Consider the following 22,037-nt stretch of genomic DNA (forward strand, 5'->3'; position numbering starts at 1 on the left):
CCGGGCTCCTCACAAGGAAAGCCTGACGGCAAATTCCTGCGTGTCACGTTCAATAAAACAGAGAAACCATGATACATAATGAAAAACAAATTAAATAAGGCTTCATTTTCGCAGACGAGATGTCCTATTACTGTCCCGGTAACAGGATGAGGGGTAATGGGCACAAGCTGGAACATAGGAAGTTCCAAACAAATATGAGAGACCGCGCAAGGTTCAGATGGTTTCTCAGTGTGATGGCCCTAAAGAAATGGCCTTAAGAACATACAGAGGGTTTTAAATATGAGCAAGGCAGGGCATTGGTATAAATGTTAACGTTAAGAGTGGTCAAGTAAGTCCATTATTTTAAAAAAATACTATTCTAATTATGATTAAAGCCCCTCTGGTGGTTTGCTGCTGGGCCTGCTCCGGCAGTGGGCCGCCAGCCGCCATTCCCCCGCCTGTGGCCGGTGCCTGGGGCCGGCGGCTCCGCTCCCACACCCCCTTCCGTCCTCTTTCGTTTTGGACTGGTAACGATCTGGCAAGATCTGCTGCACTTGGGTTGACCAGCATGACCCAATTAAGTACATGCAATGTACTTATTTATAGCAAACGTTACTTTCCTGGCAGTTTTTATTCCCTTTCCCTCCCACATCCTGTGGAAAAAATCATCTGGAATCTGGTTATGGGACTGTTTTTTATCACATCCACTCTCCAGCTCATGAAGCTGTTATTGCTATTTATTTATAAAAGTACAAAAAAGCGTGAGCGCGCTGGAAGAATGTGTTGGGGCGTCTGGTTTGTCTGCTGCAGAGGGCTGTGTACAAATCCCCAGTTACGAAATAATCAGAAAGGAGTAAACCTCTGTTTTCCTGCGGGCAGAGAGGTCCCAGGTGAAGGGCTGTGCTGGAATTTGGAACAAGGGCTGTGAAAAATCTCGGTTTTCTCCAGAATGAGAAGAACAAGGGGAAAGCACCTGATGAAGAGGAGATGGTTGCTGTGTGGCTGCTGCGCTTGGGTTTGTGTCCTCAGCCTGGGTGAGAAGTGGTGCTTCACAGGCAGCCTGCAGAATTAAAAACCTCCATTAGCAATTTTTTCTCCAAACGACACTCCTTCATGGCGCTGAATAATCAATCTCATCTTAAATGAGATATCAGAGTCTTAACGCTGTAGGAGCTGGCAACAAATCTTCTTTGGTCACTTTGTCAGCACGGGTCTTTAAAATGAAATAAGTAGAAGAGCTGGAGAATGCAGTGGCTGCCCACTCACGGCAGGATTCACTCCTGCCATCCTCCCATGTTTTACTCTGTGCAGCAGGTGGCACTTTAGTAACATGTATTTTTTTCAGGCACTGTTGTTATTGCAGATTAAAAGCCTGCTTTTTTTGTGGAATTCAGGGGAGATATTTTAAATATCAACGTATTGATAACTCTATTTTAAAAAACAAAAAAAAGCATCACTGTCACCATGCATGATTGGCACTGGAAATTCAATGCAAGATTACTTTTGAGTTACACGCGATAGAGAACGTAAAGCTGGCAAGGTGCATCAAGATCATGTAGTCTCCGTTCAGACCTCCTACAAGCGGGAGTTCTCCACTGTCACCCGCCTTTTCCTGCGGAACAGGCACCACCGGATGCTCCCCTCTTTCTGCCTAGGGGAGGCTTTGCTTATGTCAGTAGGATTCCAGGGAACAACCAAAACCAGGAGCTGGCCCCGACAAGTTAATTAATTCCTCTGGACCTTCAGGAAAGACCCTTTCATAAGTAACCGGAATGTCAATCATAAAGTGTAATATCAGGGAGACAAAAAAACCTCTGGACCTACAGAATAAATTAATGTGTGTTGGAAGGTTGTCTTCATCTGTAATATCCTTCTGCTTATTAAAAAATACTGTCCAAAGCTAGCATGTTGAAGAAAATCGGTATCTGTTGACTTTAGTAAGAATTGGATTGAACTTGAGCGTGCTTAGGAGAGGCATTGTTCTAAAATCCCAGTTTCCTACTGAAATCATTGTGAATTCTTGACAATACCCACAGAATTTGGGGCTCTCTCCTGTGGGGCCTTGCAGGAGCACTGCAGAAGGGGCAGGAGGTATCATGGCCTCTGTGTGGCTTCTGCGCAGATGCAAGGGTCAACTTCTACAGAACAAAATTTAAAATGAGCTTGGAGGATACTTCTCTTTGTCTTCGATGATAAAATACTTATGCTGTTCAGGTCAGAAAAAAACCCGTTATTGATGATTTCAAGGACAAGAATTTGTTCATAATCCCAGGAGGGCAATCAAGGCGTGCAAAACTTGCTTTTTACGTTAAGAAATGGAAGAGAATACACACCATTTTAAAAATAGGCACGGGCAAAACTGCAATTCACCTGATAATAATTTCAGGCTTAAATATTTTAAAAGTTACTAAAATACAATGAGAGGGATATTTAAGTGGCATTTGTTGTCTGCTAAAGGAAACTTCCCTGAGGAGCCTCTGGCCAGGCACCTGCAGCCAGAGGTCTGAAGGGATCAGCCGCATTTTGGAAGCCGGAGCCTTCCCTGTGTGTGCAGAGGGAGTGTTTCTGTAACTTCCCTTTGTTCAATTGACTTCAAAAATGGGCATATTAAAGGCTGCAAAGCCAACTGGGGGCTGAAACAAAATACTTATCTTTTAATCTATGAATAAAAACAAGGCCCAAGAGGACAAGATCTTCTATGGTCTGGAAAGACACTGGGACCAGACACAATCTGGTGTTCAACTCAGTGACTATATAGGATGTTGCCTTTATTTAATAAACCAGTTAGCTTTAATTAAAGGGGTTTGATACGCTGATCTTCTTTTCCTGCATTTCTTACACAAAGTGTCATTTAAATGTCTACTCCCCATTTCACAATAGCTTATGAACAATTTTATTGAATTCCTGTTTCTATCACAATACATTTTGGCTTCAAATCTGGGTAAGGAATTTATAATCACCAAGTAAATGAGAAACACATCACCCATCATTTTAACATAATGAAACCGAACAGTTGAGAATGAAAAAATGTACAGAAAACTATTTAATTGGCCTGTCTCTAGACAGCCAATTCCTACCAATAAGCCCTGAAAACCAGTTTCCTGAGGAAAAACTAAGTGGTAGGAAGGCGCCAGCCGAGATCAAAGCCGGGTAATGAAAGGAAGGTGGCTGGTGCTTCGTGGCTCGCTCGGGCTGGTTTTCATGGCCCTCCCTGCTACGCTGCCTGCATGTCATGCTCTTTATTAGGGAACCTGGGGTGCCCAGGTCTTTAAGCATCACTTTAAAGCACTTAGTGCATTGTTGATGCTTTCCAAGGCATTATAATAACGATAATTTCAGATCTATGAGTTAAAAGCGCAGTGTGCTTCCATCAGGTGAAATCTGTTATGAAAACCTATTTGTATTGATGTAGTTGAACGTGCACTAAATTGCCCTGTGAAATAGTGTTTGACTGTTTGTTTTTCAGGGCACATCACGACTTGACAGATACTTGTTTAAACAAGAAGTAGTGAAAGTGCGGTGCCCGCGTTAGAAAGTGCAAATGCTGCGAACCATTCAGGACACACATCGGTTTGCAGTTTCCTGTGAGATACGAGGACTGCTGTGCTGGAAAGCTCTTTTGGAGCTGCTCTTCCGAAGTTTGTTTCACTTTCCAAGCGTGACAGATGTTTGGTACTAGAGTTTTTCAAGCAAGTGATGGGCGCTGACGTGTCACTCCAGCTGACACGCTTTTAGAGGAAAGATTTTCTTCGACATGTGACCTTTACAGAAGGTTAGACACCGCTTGTCATTTAACAATTTAGTAATTAAAGAATGATTCAAGCCTGCTGGGAGTACACAAAATAAATGTTATCAATAATAGTTTAGATAAGATTGTTTTAGTAAGAGAAGAGTTGGCAGATATTCACTACATCATTTAAACCTGGGGCTAAAGGTGGATCAGACCCAGGTATTTCCCTCCTGCTTGGTGGAGATGCTGGGTGGGTTAACAGGACATAGGCAAGTTTTGTTTTCACATCAACCTTGTCACCTTTTTGGTACTAGGTGTGTTATTTGCTGTTGTGCCATATATTAATTATTTTTGTCATTAGGAAGCCAGTAATGGGAAATACTTTGCCTAAACAGTGTGTGAAGCCAGCTCAGCTCTAAAAGGAAAAGCGTGCGTGTCCATTGCCTTGGCACCTTGCCCACGTGCTTTGCATCTGACCCTCCACGTGCCCCATCAACATGTAATTTAGAAATAACATGGAGTTTCAGTAGTCAGATGTGGATCCTATTTCATCATTACGTTTTTATCCCAAAACAATAACAATATATTCTCTAACTGAGCTCTCGGTGTTGCTGACAACAGCCTTTCCTGCAATCAGAACTGTGATATAGATGCATTATTTTCTCCAGCAAATTTTACCTGTCAGACAGTTGTTTTAGTTCTAGTGCTACTTCTCGGGAATAAATAAGGACTCATGATACACTTCACTCTTTTGACAGGAAAATCCAAACATGTATTTGCCCACAATTTAGTTGACATTTGCAATACAGGTTAGGATTGTCTTTTAGAGCCACAAGAGATGTGGTTCAGATTTTTAAACTTAATCTCCAAGCAGATGTAAATTAAAATAATGCTTTCCTCGTCATTTAGGAGAAGTCACCTATCCAGCAAAGCTGTATTTCTGGGTACGTGAAAGGGTACAGTTAAAAGTGACGCCATCCAAGAACTGACACTGTATCTCCATAACATTTGAAAAATGACTTTTCAATGCAGCAACTAAATACTCTGTGGCTAGCTAGATCTGACAAGTGGATGTCCTAGCTGGCATAATCCACTCATATGGAGGGGTTTTCTAAGAGAAACTGAGGTAAATGTTCTTTAAATTTAAAATGGATAGATTTTTTTCCAAGATTTTCTTTGAAAAAGGAGCCAGTTTGGAAGAGCAGCAGTTGGCATGCCCCAGCCAAGTAAGGCTGAGAGGAGCGGTGACGATTCCTCGTTAACACTTTCAGAGATGGTGAATGTCAATGAAGGATAAGGACTCTCTGAGTTGGAGGAGAAGTGACAGCACCAAGTAGTTACGAATTGATCATGAATATATTTAGATAGCAATTAGAAAACAGAGTCTAGCTGTCCAGGAGTGAAGGTCTGTAATGGTTTTCCAAGTAAAATCAGGGAAGAAGGATTCTAAATAAGATAGAGCTTGGTAAACGTATGGAGAGGGACGTTTGATTTGTCATATTTATATTTAAAAGATGGGTAGATGTAGTGCTTAGCGATACGGTTTAGTGATGGTTTCTGTCAGAGTTGGGTTGATGGTTGGACTCGATGATCTGAAAGGTCCCTTCCACCCTGGGCAATTCTGTGATTCTCTGATCAGAGGACGCCCTGGAGAGGGGAAGGGATGTCTGTGGTATGGGAGCTCCTGAGCACCACCACAGCTTACCCCAGGAACTGGAAAGGTGACGGGATCACTGTTTTCACTACATTCTGCTGCAGCAGTGCCATGCCCAGGGTTCCCCTTAGTCACCTGTGGAGGTCCTGGAGTATTTATTTCCTCGTCAGCAGGAGGCTTCAAGGCTGCTGCTTCTCCCAGCTTTCTCTGAAGAACTAACTGACAATGACGGGATCTGGAGTCAGGAGGAAAAGCTGCTTGATTCACTTTCGGCTTTGGGGGGTTGCTTTGCTTGCTCTTGCAGTGGAGCAGACATGGTTGATGGCCAGCATCTCTGTCTTCCACCCTGTGTTTTTTGGCTTTGTATCAATGGCAAAAGTTCTTACAACTTCTATAACTTTGTATTTCATAGCACGTGTTTTGCATATAGACTTATAAATCTTGAGTAATTAGGAAATCTTTAGTTAATGCACCTGAAAGTCCACCACTGAACTCGTCCTGCTGGGCTTCCCTCTGTTGGGAAGCTGTGCAAAGGAGCAGCTTCTCACGAGGTTGGGTTACCCCGTGGTTACCCAGAAACCGCTCTGCGATTGCCAGATGCCGGATTTCTCTCGCTTTCTCTCCTGTTCCCTTCCTCTTTTTTCTGACCCACTCTGGTGTCCATGAGGCAAGGACTGAAGGATTCCTCTCGGGAATCAGGGGAGTCTGTCAGAGAAGAAAAACCCCGAAGGCTTGTCATTTGTTCCTTTTTCAGCGAGCTGCTGGTGCACCGTGATCTCTGCAGATCATTATGTGAGGACACCGGTGCCTCCTTCTTCTGGGATCTCAGTGTCTCCGGAAAACACAAAAGGCATTTCCAGTCCTGAGCCCCGGCGGCGCAGGCGAGCGGGGCACTGCTTATAATGATGCCCCGTGTCTGATGTTTGAGAAGGGTGACGTCTGATGGGCTCTGTGCTCCCGCGTCACTGAAGGAATAATAAGGCTCCCAGCAGGAAAAGCAGAAGACATACTCTCTAGACCTGCTGCTTAAAGGAAGGTGACGTGTTTAAGAAAAATATACATAAATAAGCCAATATTTATCATTTTCAAAAGGTGTATTTGAACACCACGTAGGTGAGATGCAGAATAAATAATGCCCCAATTGACAGCTGTAATTACTGTGGTTCAAAGCAGCTTATTTTGAATACAAATTTCTTTGAGCAAAAGCATGTAATAGGCAAGTGCAGTAGAAATAAAGGTGAGGCATGTAAAAATAAGAGCTAATGTATATTTTTGAAAAGCCAGGCTGGAGAGGGATCATCGTTTAAGGAGTCATTGTTAAGCAAAACAAGATGTGATTAACCTTTCCCACGCTCGTCCTCCCCTGCTCTTCTTACCCTGCATGGTATCACCACTAATTAGCGTGCGGCGGGAGTCGGTGCGACGAGGATCTGTTGGATTTCTGCTGCTCACCCTCCAGAGGAGCATCTGTCACCACGGCATCTGCACACTGCCGCAGGGACGTTTCGCTCAGACCTACCTACCTGAAGGGCTTCAGAGGTTTCCAGCTCCTTGTGGGGATGTTTCTTTGCTTCGTCAAAATCTCGCATTTGTCTTTTCCGCCCTCGTTGAAATCAACAGCACTGCATGGAAGATTTTGCAGATCAGAGCTTACCCTGAGAAATTCGGTGTTAAGTAGACAAAAGTGTAACTTGGTCACAGAAATAATTAACCCCAAGTCAATTTTAATCATTATTTTCTGCCACGTACGTGTAAATAAAATGTATTTGTCAAAGTATCACTTACTTTGGTGTTCTGTCTCTAAATCAAGTGATACAGTCCGTCCACATGTCTCCCAGTTGATCATAGAACCATAGAATCATTTAGGTTGGAAAAGACCCTTGGGATCATCGAGTCCAACCATCAACTCCACTCTACAAAGTTCTCCCTTACACCATATCCCCCAACACCACATCTAAATGAGTCTTAAACACGTTCAGGGATGGTGACTCCACCACCTCCCTGGGCAGCCTATTCCAGTGTCTGACCAAATGGAGATGGAGATGTGCCAGTCATACATTTAAAGAGTAAGGAACAATTCCAAAAGAAACCGTACCTAAAAGTTTTTGTACTAATTTTATCTGCAATACTACTATTTTGAGCTTTTGTTAATGAACATTGTTCTGATCCGGGCCACTGAAGTCAGAATCAGGCTGCTGACGTCTCCTTCGGTTTCAGAATGGTGTCCTTACACCTGTGGGTCATTGCTGCTGCTTTGCTTTTTTGCATCTTACTGGCATGAAATATTTCGCTGCTACTCCAAATTCTGTATTGACAAAATAAAATAAAATAGATTTTAATAATTTGGTTCAGATAAGCAACTGAACAGCCCCAGAGAGTGGGTAGTCAGGAGGGTCCTCCTTGGTTTGCTGTGCCATTTCCCAGAAGCTCCTCCGTGTGACCTGGTTCTCAGGACGCCCAAGGAGAACCATGAGTGTTCCTTCACTGCCAGAGAATTTGTGAATTCTCATACATCGCTGCTACCAGCCAGAATGCAAAAGCAATTTCGTGTCCTCATTTTTACAGCCAATTCTGCTACAAATTTGCACATTTCAGTGAAGACAGTCTCTCTTTTTCCAGAACACTCAATTACAGTAACATCAGACACACAAAGTCATTTTGACAAGTGTCCTATTTACAGAGAAATGAATGGCCACACAGGAGAATTTTTTTCTCCTCCTCTTTCTTTTACTGTAGAAGAAAACTTGAGTAAACTTTGTATTTCCTTAAGTTGCAATTACAAATAGAATAAGGAATTCAAAGTGCAATTTCGGTTCACATCGTGCTTCAAGCCAATGTGACACACCAAACCAAACCAAGTCAAGTGAATCCCGACTCAGAGCCCACTCCAGAATGGTGCTGGGTCTCCTGGACAGGAGCTGGAGAGTTTTCGGTGGGCTGACATCTCAGCAGAGAATGAGCATCTCCACAAGACAGAGCTTTTTTTCCCAAAAAGCTTTTGGAGATGCATTAATGACACTTTTCCGTCAGGTTGGCTCAGATCCTGAATTTGACACAAACTCCTGTCAGGTGGACAATCAAAGTGCTGCATGAGGCAGAGGGGCACGTTTATAGAAACACGCAGAAGGGCTTCCTGAGGTGTCCCACCTGGAGCAGGTCCATCACCAGTGCGGGATGAGGCCAGCCAAGGCTTTGTCTGACTTTAGCCCAACCCTACAGCGGAGCCCAGCCCGTTCCCTTCCTCCCAGAAGAAATAAAACCCACCGGTCCCTCCTGGGGACCTTGGGGAAGGTGGAGCCTCCTCACACAGACCCCCAGCCTTGCCCTACAGCCTTAATGTGTTTACTCCACAGGGCATGAGCTGCGTTCGGGGGCTCCCATCATCTCACCCAGCCTCAGCTCCCAGCCCCGCCTCAGCCAAAAGCAGAATACTGCTGCTGCTTCAACACACCCGGCTCCTTTTAATGCAAGTAGAAACGAATTTTGTCCTTATTGTGTTAGCAACTAGGCTTTTTTGTTAACAACAGAAATTTTGAGTGCTGTGCAAAATCTCTAGGTTGCTATGGTTATAGCACAGCCATTCCCAGAGTCTCCCCGGAGTAGCCAGAAATGAGAAAAATCCAAGGGACACTGTGAAAGTAATTCCCGGTAGCGTGGGGTTTTCAGATGTTCCCTGCTGTCAGTGGGGGAATGAAGGTGGCAAACTAGGTTAGTGCCATCGTCTTCGTTCTGAGTAATCTAAAATTCATTTATGGCTGGAAACTTTTTAATTTAAATTACCTCCCAGGAGGTTTCCAACTTAAAACTTTGGGGCTAATTTCTACAAGCGCGTGCAGGTTTGTTCCCCCCCCCCAAAGCTGAAGGTATCCGTCTGTTCTCATATCTCCCATCTCTCCTTCACTGGTTTCACCCTGCACGTTCACAGTCTTCTCTGGCTCTTTCTCTGCTGTAAGCCCAGCAGAAAGAGCGATCCCCAGAATCATAGAGTCACAGAATTGTCCATGTTGGAAGGGACCTTTCACGTCATCGAGTCCAACCATCAACCCAACACTGACAAACCCACCACTACCCCACGTCCCTCAGCACCACGTCTGCCCGGCTTTTCAATCCCTCCAGGGATGGCGACTCCACCACTGCCCTGGGCAGCCTGGGCCAAGGCTTGACAGCCCTTTCCGTGAAGAAATTTCTCCCAATATCCATCCTAAACCTCCCCTGGCGCAACTTGAGGCCGTTTCCTCTTGTCCCATGGCCTGTTCTTTGGGAGAAGAGCCCGACCCCCCCTGGCTGCCCCCTCCTTTCAGGGAGCTGCAGAGAGCGAGAAGGTCTCCCCTCAGCCCCCTTCTCTCCGGGCTGAACACCCCCAGCTCCCTCAGCCGCTTCTCACAGGGCTTGTGCTCCAGACCCCTCACCTTCGTCACCAATGAAGCCGTGCAGAGCCCCTCCGCAGCCGGCTCTGAGATGCTCCTCTGGTCCCTCGGGATGCTGCACCCACCCGGGTGCTCCCACCCTCCCTCTCCATCCGAAGGACCCGTGGATCTGGGCCCGGCCCCCCAGCCCAGCGCTGCCGCCAGGTAATGGAGACTGACAATTTCATCTTTAAGCTGTTTATCAGTTGGTGCTCGGCACATCAGGTGTCACGGGAACATGACAACTCTTGTCAGGGAAACAGGAGAGGCCTGTGACAGGCTTTCAATTGAATTTCTTCACCCAGCACTCCCAGCATTAACACTACATTAAAACAACTTCATTCATTATTCAAGAAAGGAAAAAAAAATCCCACTGAGATCCTGGCAAAATATATAACTTTTTTTTTTGAATCCTAAAAATGCACCTGATTTTGCTTCTTCGGTGCCTTCAGAATAACCTGTCTGGGTTCATTAAGAACCACTTTATTTGTTGCCAGGGAATAAGCTAACCACGGGTCATCCTGCCAACGTGTGGGAGTCAGGCGTTTGCTATGAATGATTCATAGCTCAGGCTGCTTTTTAATAAAATGCTCGTGTTAAAATTCTACATATGCTCAGAAGGAAGAAATAAAAATTCCTCTCTATATTTTCATTAGAATTTATAATAAATGACAAGCGGGAGATTTATTCTCTTGTACGCCTGGCCTTTCTGCCAATGCACCACACTTGTCTACAGGCTCCACTTGGCTGCCCACCATCCCTAAAACTACCCTGTGATGTTGCTGCCATACAGATGTTTTACGGAGACAGTTAAGTCTGACTTTTATCTCATCTTAGAAAAATACTGAGATAGAAGAAGGACAAGTAAAGGCTCCAGGAGGTGGCATTGTGCGTATGCCTTCTTCCCTGGAAGAAGACAAAAGCAGCGGTATCACCACGACCTCTCCACTGAGGAGCATCATCGCCCAGTCGTTGTAGTTACAAACCACACTCTGTGTAGTCACGACATGCTTTTAGTAACTCGGGAGTGTTTGATTATTGAGCACAACACCACCCTCTTCCAAGGCACCGCTGAAGCAGACCTAGTGATGCTCTGACAGATTTACTGGGTGCTCAGGCAGACCCGAGAGACTCAGCGTGAGCGGTGGCGGTGCCAAGAGCTGATGCGTGGCCCGTTTGCTGCCTTCCGTTACGCTTGATTTGTAAGACGGAACAGGGGCACCCCCGCGATATCCACCAACCATGGCGTGGCCTGGAAATGCAGCCCCTGGGCTGCAGGGCTCTGCCGTCCCCCCCCAGAGCCCATACTCCCTTTGTTCTGCATCTCGTACCATATCCCAAAAGCCAAGACGTCAGAGACGTGAGCAAAAACCTGCTATTAATCTTAGTAAATCCCTTTGCTACAAGGCAAATGTTCCTTTTCCTTCATGCACCTTACTTTGTGAGCCCTTTTTTCCCCCAAATTCAAAGGTTCTGCCCAATTCCAGCAATTTTTCAAGTACTGGAAGGACAGTGGGGTGGTTGGGATACTGTGGAGGTTCCTACCTCCAGCAGAACTACAGCTTTCCCTTCTGCCCCTGAAACGCGGGGGGAAAAGTGTTGGTTGAGCCTGTTCGCATGGATCGGCTTCGTGCAGGAGAGCTGGCGTTCCACGTGGGACCGCAAACCCAAACTGCTATAGCGGGTCCCCTCTGCTGAACGCCGTGGTGCCGGTCCCGTGCAGGAGCGTGATGGCAGCCAACAGCGGGGCTTAATGCCGTGGCCCCTTTGATCCCAGATCACTGCAGAAAGGCTTTACCAGAGAATTACCTTCCCTTTTCTCCTATATTTTTAACTTTGAAGAATATTTTTCCTGCAAATATTTTTCTCATGTAAACTTTAAGAGTCTGTCTTTGCCTGGATGCTGCATATAATTTGATTTTTATTAATGGCTATTCACCCCTCTTGCTCTACCACTCTGCTCTCCAGCCTTACTCCTGACCCACAGGCTTCAAACAGACGCCCATGCTTTTCTGCATCCCGTCCAAACACTTTCTTCAGGGGTGCAGTTTGTAAAAAGATACCCAGTTTTGACTTACAGGCCTCTGAGGATGGAGAACAACGCATCTCCTGTTGATCCGTTTCAATGGCTATCATTTTTCAAGAGGTGCATACTGTCATATATGTTTTTTAGTTACTGGGTCTTTATTCTTTGCCTGTTAGATTCAAATATCTCAGAAAACCGATTTTTATACCCAAAGACCCTGTGGATCTCTTTGGTTTATGTGGCAGGGAGCTAAAATGTCCATAAATGAAGAATCAAGAGTACTCTTGTGATTTAATAGCCACCGTAAGTAAGTACTAGTCTAACTCCACTGTCTTCAATAGCATCGCGAGGAGAAGTGACTATAAAAGAAAGGTCAAGATGTTGTGGTTTGCTTGTTTAAAAGTAGAGAACTAAATAGAATATAGGCAGATGGATGCGAGGTCACTCAAAACTCATATCAAGTAACACAATGAGGGGAATTGGATGGAGGTTCCATGGCAATCATTGCGAGGGAGCTGATGCCTCTCTAGGTTGCATGGCAACACGCTCAAGACAAAAATAAAACGCCCATATGGCTTTGAAACTCTGATTTATTTCTGAGGTAAAATAGGTTTTTTTCTTAGTTTAAGGTTAAAGTCTCCTGAATAAAATGAGTGGAGTCCACTGACGCTGGAAAAAGTTACCAAGTTTTGAATTTTTCAAGGATTCCCATGTGTAGGTCGTGCACTCCCGTTCCCACCGCTCTTCACCGGCTCTGCTCGGCACTTCTCCAGTTCCTCCTCAGCTTTGACCAGTCTCAATGGATTCCTTTTTTAAGCTCTTCTTCCAACCCTTTGAGTTTTTTTAAAACTTCTTTTTGTATTCCAAATTGTTCTAATCTGTGAAAAACAATTCCTGCAACCGTTCCTGTGGAGCAGGAGTCTCAGAGCGCTGGTCTGGGCTCGCAGACGCTGCTGAGGCCCACCCAGGTCTCAGAAGAAAGCCGGGTTGTTACCGCAGCGTGTGCTGCAGAAGGGAAACAAGAAAAATGGCCTCTGACACAAATGTGAGCTGATTTTGGTGCTACAGAGGGCTCCAGAGCCCAAGACACTGCCGACTGCCAGGCGTAAGAACCATGAATCATCTGTGCTTACTACTTGGAACTGTCGTTGGGCAAACAACTAGAAAAATGCCAGTATTGTCCTTTTCCAGTTTGCTCCTCAAGCAAGAAGACACAGTGGCTCACAGCGAGGGAAAGTATGGGTCCTGGAGTCAGGTCTTGATCTCAGCAGCGAGAGACAAGGGTGAACGTATGGCTGCAGCTGGTGTGATACCATCCCCATGGACCCAGCTGGGCAGGGACGGTCACTTCAGCAGCCTCCCAGAGGGACAGTCTCCTGCCGACCGATGCCTGCGTGGGCACCAGGAATTCCTGTCTGTTGCAGCTTTAAGCAGTTCAAGCTCATGGACATCCCAGGTTGGTGTTGCTGTCCCAGCTTCCAGCCTGGGAAGATCAGGTGAAAGCTCAGTGTTCCTGTGGTTCCGTGGGAGGACTTTGTGTCTCCTTGGACCAATGTCAAAGTGTCTTTGGTCACTTGGGTTGCGAACAAAAAAGACCTATTGAAATGGTTATAAGTACCTGCAGCATGTCTTGCTGTATGTCATAGAAACAGAATCACAGCATGGGTTGGTTGGAAGGGACCTTTACAGGCCATCGAGTCCAACCCCCTGCCCTGGGCAGGGACACCTCCCACCAGCCCAGGTTGCTCCAAGCCCCGTCCAACCTGGCCTTGGATGTTTCCAGAGATGGGGCAGCCACAGCTTCTCTGGGCAACCCATTCCAGTGTCTCACCACCCTCACCACCATTCCTTAGGTCTGTTCTCCCCCGTGCACGTGCAGGTGGGATGGAGTGGTTGGTGCTGGAGGGGACGCGGTTGAGGCCGGGCGCTGGTGACCACTTCCAGCAGGTGTCATCACCGTGCTGTGACGGTCCCCTCCAGCCCTGCCTGCACTTCCCTGGGGACGGACCATAAATATTCAGTACCGGATAGACTGAGATGTAAAATAGCAGGTGCAGCAAATCTGTAGTGAGGATACGTTTAATGGGTGAAGGATTCAATATTCTGTCTACTGAGCTAACAACTGTATATAAAAACTCCATCTGTAGCTTTTTATGTGATGTTGAAGTTTTTTTTAATTTAAAACCACAATTTATTTAAAAAAGTACAGATACTCTTGTTGTGGAAGATGGCTTTGTGCAATTAAATGGCAAAATGGATTAAAGCCATTGAAAAAAATGTAAATATTTGAATAATTTTATGTTTCATCTGAGTACGTTCAGAACAAAAAAGCTTGTCCTGTGCAGTTCTTCATGTTCCATTCCCTATGGTGAGATTCTTACTAGCAATTACGCTTTTTCTTTTGGCCTATTCTTCCTTTGTTTCCGTTTCCCCCTCGCTTTTCCCCTTGCTCCTATAGCTCCTTATGCTTCAAGAGCAGCTCTTCACTTTAATAGGAAATGCTGCCACGGCTCCGTGTGAGCCGAGTACCTCATCAGCTTCCCTCAGCGTAGTTCACAGGAAAGCAGCGCCAAGGATTTCCATTTATTTCCCCATAATACCTTTACAACACCCGCCCATGCTCATCTTTGCTTTCATTGGCTACCGTTTGTAGGAATCTTGACATTTATACAGTAGAATTCCAATATTTCGATCAATTTCTGCTTTACAGATCTGACTCAGTTACCAGTGAAATCAATGGACGTCTTGACGTCTACCAGAAACGGTCATGCTGACCATTCCTTCACGTTTGTAGTGGCTGAGATTTTATAAGCAAACATACATTGACCAAAAGCTACTTAATAAAGGTAATTTAATTGGCTCCTCTCTGAAATAATTGCATCTGTAGCTAATGCAGCAGTCCCAGTTCAAAGCTAGTGTAGGTAGGCAAAACGTACTGGGAAGCAAAGATGAATTTACCCCTTTTATCTTGAGCCTGATCCGGTTCCACTGAGATGAACGTGAGATCTGTTGTAAAGCACGAGTACTGAATGGGACCCGGCGGGAGCTCGGTCTCTCTGCTGGCCAGTCGAACATGGACATCCATTCTTTAGACAGTGGAGTCCCGCAGAGCAGCTCTGTGGAAGCCGCACTGCCTCCTGCCCAGCCGGAGGATGGTGGCCCGGAAGAGGAGGACTGTGGGATCTGGAGGTTTATTCCACATAAATGGTCAACCCTACCCAACAGCTTTGGTTGGTCCTGTGGGATGATCCTCCATCTCTCGTTGTCCCCATTGCATTATTTGTCAGATGAGTAAAGAAGAGGGTGGATCAGTCAATCAGTCACACTTAGGAAGAGCCACACAAAGCAGTGATGCAGTTGATTAAGCCTTGTTCTCAGAGTGAAGTTAACAGAAGCTAATTACAAAGCTTAAAGAGAAAAATCTTCTCGTGTGCTCTCACGCCAACGCTCTGATTTGATTGGAAGGCACTGAACTGCTTAATCAGGGTGAGGATGGGGAGACGGTTCCACATCCCAGACTCTGCCTGTGAAGATGCTGCCTGCTGGTACCCCAGGTGAGATGCTCTCACAAGAGATTTTTTTTGAAGAAGTCATTAATGGCTACGTGCAACAGATGCGTCACGGAAATAGTCACAAACACATTTTATTATAAAGGTGCCGTGAGTGCTGTGGGCAAAGTAGGGTCTTCTGGAGAGTCTGACAGTCTGAACTGAAGGTAGAGAAAGACATATTTAGGTGGGGTTTACAGAGCTCTCTGAAAATTTTAACTTGAGGTTAGTGGTCTAAAAGAGGACATCAGCGTTCTGGAGGTGACCGTGCTGCTGAAGAGGCTCTGGGAAGAGCTTCTCATTTATGTGGTGACACTAGAGAAAGTAGTGTGCTCTATGGGAGTTCCTCTGAGGACTGAGAGTTTCGGAGGATAACCAAGGCAGAAGATGACTCCCTCTAAAACGCAGGGCAGAGGTTCACTGAGAAGTTCTGTGAAATGATCAAGGGAAGATGGAAGATCTGACTTGAGTGAGGCAAAGAACTGGGAATTACAGAGAAATCATAGACTCACAGAATCACAGCATGGTTTGGGCTGGAAGGGACCTCAAAGCCCACCCAGTGGCACCCCCTGCCCTGGGCAGGGACACCTCCCACCAGCCCAGGTTGCTCCAAGCCCCATCCAACCTGGCCTTGAACCCCTCCAGGGATGGGGCAACCACAGCTTCTCTGGGCAACCTGGGCCAGGGGCTCACCGCCCTCACAGCCAACAATTTCTGCCTCACATCTCATCTCAGTCTCCCCTCTCTCACTTTAAACCGTTCCCCCTCAATATAGTCCCTTTGACTGTTTGCATTTGGGAGGAACTTCAGAGCTGACCCTGATCTCTCTTTAATAAAAGCTGCTGTAATTCCCCAAACCGTCGAACGCTGCATACTTGATCTCAGACAACAATAATTGGCACTTTAAAATTCAAATCATCACAAACTTTATACACAAATTTCTTCAATGCCATTGAAATGCATGTATAAGCTTGCAAAGAGTTATTTTCAGAATAACTCCAGTCTAAGTAAAATGTTTTCAGCTAGAAATATCCTACGTACTCAGCCTTTTTGCTGTGTAAATTTTATTTTTTTTATTTTTTATACTTTGCTCTGTAAACGTGCTTTATCCCGCACAGGTTTTTGTGGGGTGAGCCTGGGGTGTAGTGGCTCAGCGTACTCGTGTGGGCAAAGAGCACAGTCGTGATTTAGGGATAAGCTTACCTATTATTTAGGTACTTTTTTGTAGGCTGACTTACATTCCTATTGTGTTACAGTCACTTTCCATCAATAATGAAAGCATGTCCCTCTTATCCCCCACAAAAAGCTTTGTATTTTCTGGCACGTTTGAGGAAATGATCTGGTGAGTATCAATAAAGGCAGCAATAATTGCCGTGGGCTTCCCCGTGTTTGTGCAGAAGAAATTTCTGTTATTCATTGTGGGCTGTCAGACGTAAGACATCATGCAAAGAGAGGGCATCTCAGAAATAATTCTGGCACAGCTAGAGCAGAACTCCCAGAAATATTTATCTTACTAAGAAGGAAATTCAGAAAATTATATAGTAGCTGTTGTAGAAGCAATAAATGGTAGCACGGTATTATCTACAATTGGTCATAAAGATCATTTGATTGCAATAGCAAAGTGCTGCGTGGTTAAAGTGAACTGTCTTGATAGAACAGAAGTTTTACAGATACATACACCATCATTAACTGTTATTGTGTATACTAGTACATACCGGTAATTAATTACTCTTTCAAATGAGATAACAATCAAAGCCGTGATTTAAAAGCACATTTATTTCTCTGTGTTTTCTCTGTGACCTCTGATATTTCGAAGCATGAAAATATTGATGTTCCAGTAATTGGCTCTTCCCGCATTGCTAATCCATTACCTACTTGATTATGGTCAAGACGGTGATGGGCTGAATCGTGATGGAGAACGGGAAAATATATTCCGTGCACTAAAATCAGGTGGGTTGAACTTTGACTGCGCATCAGCATTTGCAGCTGCTACGGCTGGTGCTGACTTTGGGGAAACATTATATTGCCTAGAAATTAAAAAAAAATGAAAAGAAATGTTTTGGGTTTTTTTTTTTTTTTTCCAGGAGATCCTAAGCATAACTGAAAGAGTGGAAGTTGATAACTAAATTGTCAAGTTTATGAAGCGTTTGTCTGAAAAAGACTGTTGTATGAGCTTCAGTAGGGTGCGTGTGGGTGTGTGAATGCGCAGAACAGAACCGCGCCGCTGCCTCCCCAGCCAAGTCTTCCTGGCAAGTTTATTATTCTCAGTCCCGCCTCAAATGCAACAGCAGAAAAGCCTTTTTCTTTGTATAAGCTGCTGGCAAAAATCTGCTGTATGTTGACTGTATGATGGGTGAGCTTCAAATACCAGTACATTTCAATTGTACGGGGAAAGAGTTTAGCAATTAATTACAAAAGTCCCAGGATGTGTTGAAAGGAGTTAAAATGAATAATGAATCTATTTTTTAAATAATGCATTGAAATTTATCCTAAACTGAGAGCATTCAAATACAGGAATGAGAAATGCATGAAAAAAACCTGTATTTTTCATCATGTAAAGGATTATTCCGTTGTATGGCGCTGTGCGTGTGGCTTAAGTGGGAGAGTTAAACATAAGAAAAAGCATTTTTGCTGTGAGGGTGGTGGAAAGGGTCACCTGAATCAGCTGGGGGGTCTCCATCGTTGGAGATCACAGAATCCCAGGCTGGCAGGGGTTGGCAGGGCCCTCTGGAGATCATCTGGTCCAACCCCCTGCCAGAGCAGGGTCACCCAGAGCAGGTGGCACAGGAACGCGTCCAGGCGGGTTTGGGATGTCTCCAGAGCATCTCCAGAGCTGCTCGAGCCCCACGCTGGGCAGCCCCCTCGGCCCGAGCCCACTGGAGCAGTGCTGGGAGGGGGCCGTCCCCGGGGGTCCCTGCCCACCCCAGCCCTCCTGTGGTTCCGCGTCCACCCCGGGAGATGCTCGGTGTGGTGCCGGGGGACCCGAGAGGCTGCTGCCCCGCTCAGGCTGCTGCACGCAAACCCAGTCAGAATCGTCATGAGCAAACCTCCAACGTGACAATTCCCAATCAGCGATCAATTTATCTACGAGCAGAGAACTCCAACCTGGATCTTTGGGACTTGAACACAATTTTAAATCCAACCTCTCTTTCCTTTTGGCTACCCATGAGTATCATTGCAGCTGAAGAGGGAATGTTTGGCAGTTTTCCTTTCTGGCCAAGGCAATACCGGTGGCCGATCCGTGTGGGTGATGGGGAATGAGTACTCCTGTCCCGTCATGCCGAGAGAGAACTTCTCATCTCGACAGATAAAACACCTCTGAAGTAGTAAGTAGCAAGTCATAAATCCATTTCCTAGACTAAATCCGCTCCTTTCGACTTATGGAAACACTTATTAATTTTCTTTGCTATGTATTATATTTTTTTTGTTTCATTTTAGCTGTGGTTTTTTTTTTTTCATTAAAATGAGTCATCTGCATATCCTTTCTTCCAGCATTAGCTCTTTTTATTTTATTTTCCCAGCAGACTGATTGTCAGTTATGTTTCAACAGCTTCAACCACCGAAGGGTTTCTACACAGCTGCCTGGGCATCTGCGGCAATGAAACATGAACGGGTTTCAGCGAAACCCAAAGTCTTCTGCGAGGGGTGCCGCTTAGCCGTAAGAATAGTTTTCTGGAAAACGTTTGCATGTTCTTCAAATGCAGCCTGGCAAATTATTTAAGTTGAAGGTCATTTATCCCCAAGAAACTGTAGATATTATTCTTTGGGTCTTAGTTACAAAAAAAAAAATAATCCTCCCTTTAAGAAATCTTTATATTTTAAGCTTCATTCTCACAGAGGTTGGAAGATACAAATGGGAAAGTTGGAGACATATAAGAAACAAAACAGTCCTCCTCAAAGGCATGACACATAATGCCTTACAAAGTTCTGAGCTTGGGGCGAAAAGGAATGAGTGAGAAGGGAAAAAAGGGTTATTTTCACTGTGTTTTGATTTTAGCTGCTTATGATTCAATGCTCTGTATATTAAGGGTAGATACCTGGAGGTGACAGACTCTGCATGGATACTTCTGGAGATTAATATCCACATCAGACTAATATAGGTAAAGTGAAGCCATTTCCTTTTACCTAGAAGGGATCGGGATTGTGTATAAACCCTGCGGAAAAACAGCACATAATCCTTTTCCAAAACACACGCTAAGGTGGAAAAGAGAAGTCTTGCAGTCCAGGGTGAACTGAGTGACAAGGGTGCCTAGAGGTGGGACCTCGCCGGGCTGGCCCTGCCTCGAGCCGATGGCCAGCCCTACAGGGTCGGGACCCCGGCGTCACTGCACCGGCACAATACGGGCCAAAGCTGGTCCCGGGGCCCCGCGGCTGCCACCGAGGTACCGGGAGTGAGTGAGCGTCTGCTGGCCCACACGGCGCAGGGACGCTGCTCATGGCAGCAGGAGGGACCACAGTGCCCAGGTGGTGCGCGCTGGAGCCTGGGTGTCTCTTCACTCGCCTGCCCTCGCGGCAGTGACTTCCAGGTCTGTTGGTTGCCAACACCATGCTATAGAGAAGCCAGAGTCACTGCTCGGCAGTTTCAGGTTTGTGTCATGCAGTCTGAGCCGTGTTTGGTAGAATCACATGGAGCACAAATTACAATGGAATTTCAATTTGTGTATTTACAGCTGTCCAGGACAAACAGTAGAAGACGCTCTAGTGAAAAATGTCCCTGCCCGTGGCAGGAGGGTTGGACTAGATGATCTTTAAAGGTCCCTTCCGACCCAAACCATTCTGTGATTCTGTGATTCTAAGGCTAGCGTAGGGTGAGAAAAGAGTTTTTCTGAGGAAAATCCACGCTCCTATGCTTTTTGGAATGCCCAGGAAGATCCTCAGAAGGTACCTACTTAGCCAGAAACGAACTAAACTGTGAGTTCATCATCCAACTCACTTCATAATAATGTTATCATTAAACAGCTGCTTTTAATCTTTAATAAAAGGTATTTATAAATTGCTGTAACAACATTGTTTACTGTTTGCATTACGTTTCTCAACCTGGTTCATTAGCTGTCATTAGAAGCAGTTTATAGCACGCATTTTGCATATAGAAATGCAGAGTAATAATCTGCATTCAGTCCCATATCAGCTTCAGCCGTTCCCTCCCGCCTTCCCCTTCTCTCCGACAGAGCTCTTTGAATTACATCAAGTGAACATAAGGAGGGACGGACGCGCAGAAAATTGGTTTTGATTATGCCAGTAAATGCCTCATTCCCTTGAAGGGAATATAAGCTATAGTTCCTATAGCTGTTAGAAACGCCTGCAAAAAATCAATAAAGACCTTAAAAATACATGGCATTTAACAGTGAGTACCCTCCCTTAGTTCACCTTTTAACAGGAGACTACTGGATTTTTCTAATAAGGTTATCGTGTTCCACTGCCGTGAACACTTTAGAACAGCAGCTCGTAATTTTACTGATGTTGTGACCTTCTGCACCGAACGGGGAACAACTCAAAATCCTCCTCCTCTCCCACTGTATGGAACACGTCACCTTCCCTTCTGCAGCCCTTCTGCGAGGACAGTATATACATCACCCAAAGCTCAACGTCAACAGTTGAGGTCAAATTCTGCTCCTACTGCCCCATCCCTTTTTACCCAACCAATGACCGAGAGAACTTTTCAAACTTTCTCGGTTCCCAGATATCTAAAATTCCTCTCATCAAGGTGTGGAGCTTCCTACGACTAATTTAAGCCTACTGACAATTTGCAGGTTGGCTGGCGTGGAATGTGAGGGGCAGAGCTGCGGGATGGCATCCCGGTAGAGGGGCAGGAAGCTGTAGGCAGTGAGGCATGGACATGTCTCACCTCGGTCCTGCAAGTGACCTCAGCTGATGTCAGACACACCGAAAAACCTGGCACAGGAGATTCAGCACGTTGGGTGATGGGAAGAGGTGGAGTTATATGGCTGGGAAAAGCATGGAAACTAATCTAATGATCTTATGGGATTGATTAATGGGTTTATATGCATCAGAACTGGAGTAATTAGTAGGATTTATCTCATTTAACTTTGCCCATCTGAAATCTAGTTGACTATTCCACACTAGCATTGTGGTCAGCGAAGAGAAGTAGGTGCTTGTGGCAGGTGACGCATCCTTACCTGAGGTCAGTGTCTGCAGCTGGGCAGGATGGACCCACGCTTCACATTTAAGTTCAGCCAATCCTTAACGCAACCACACAAGAAGGTAACACGGCTCGAAACGCCTTACTGGGTGTGAGCACTGGTCCGCCTGGCCCGGTGTGTTGTCTGTTGCCGTGGCAATGGGCAGTGCTACTCAAGAGAACTTCTCAGTCTTACCAGTTTTTGCTACCCGTTTGCCCGTTTCCCCCGGCATATAGAAGAGTTCTATTAGGGATGTCAGAAGTTAAATCCCTTCCTAATATTTTAGTAGCCATTGACCCGCTGTTCAGGAGTTTGCCTAACCCTTTTCTGAGTCCGCTGATCTTGTTTGCCTCCAGAGCCTCTTGTAGCACCAGGTTCCAGAGGTTCATGACCTGCCACGTGAAGAAAAATGTTCTTTTATCTATTTTAAAGGAACCTCCTCCTAGTCCCACTGGCTGCTTCCGAGCCCTGGTTGCGTGTGACTCAGCAACAGCTCCACGTTCAGTTTATTCACTGCCTGCCCGTGTTTGCAAACCTCAGCTCCGTCCTCCTTC

This window comes from Rissa tridactyla, chromosome 8 (assembly GCF_028500815.1).
Source record: "Rissa tridactyla isolate bRisTri1 chromosome 8, bRisTri1.patW.cur.20221130, whole genome shotgun sequence".
Taxonomy (NCBI): Eukaryota; Metazoa; Chordata; class Aves; order Charadriiformes; family Laridae; genus Rissa; species Rissa tridactyla.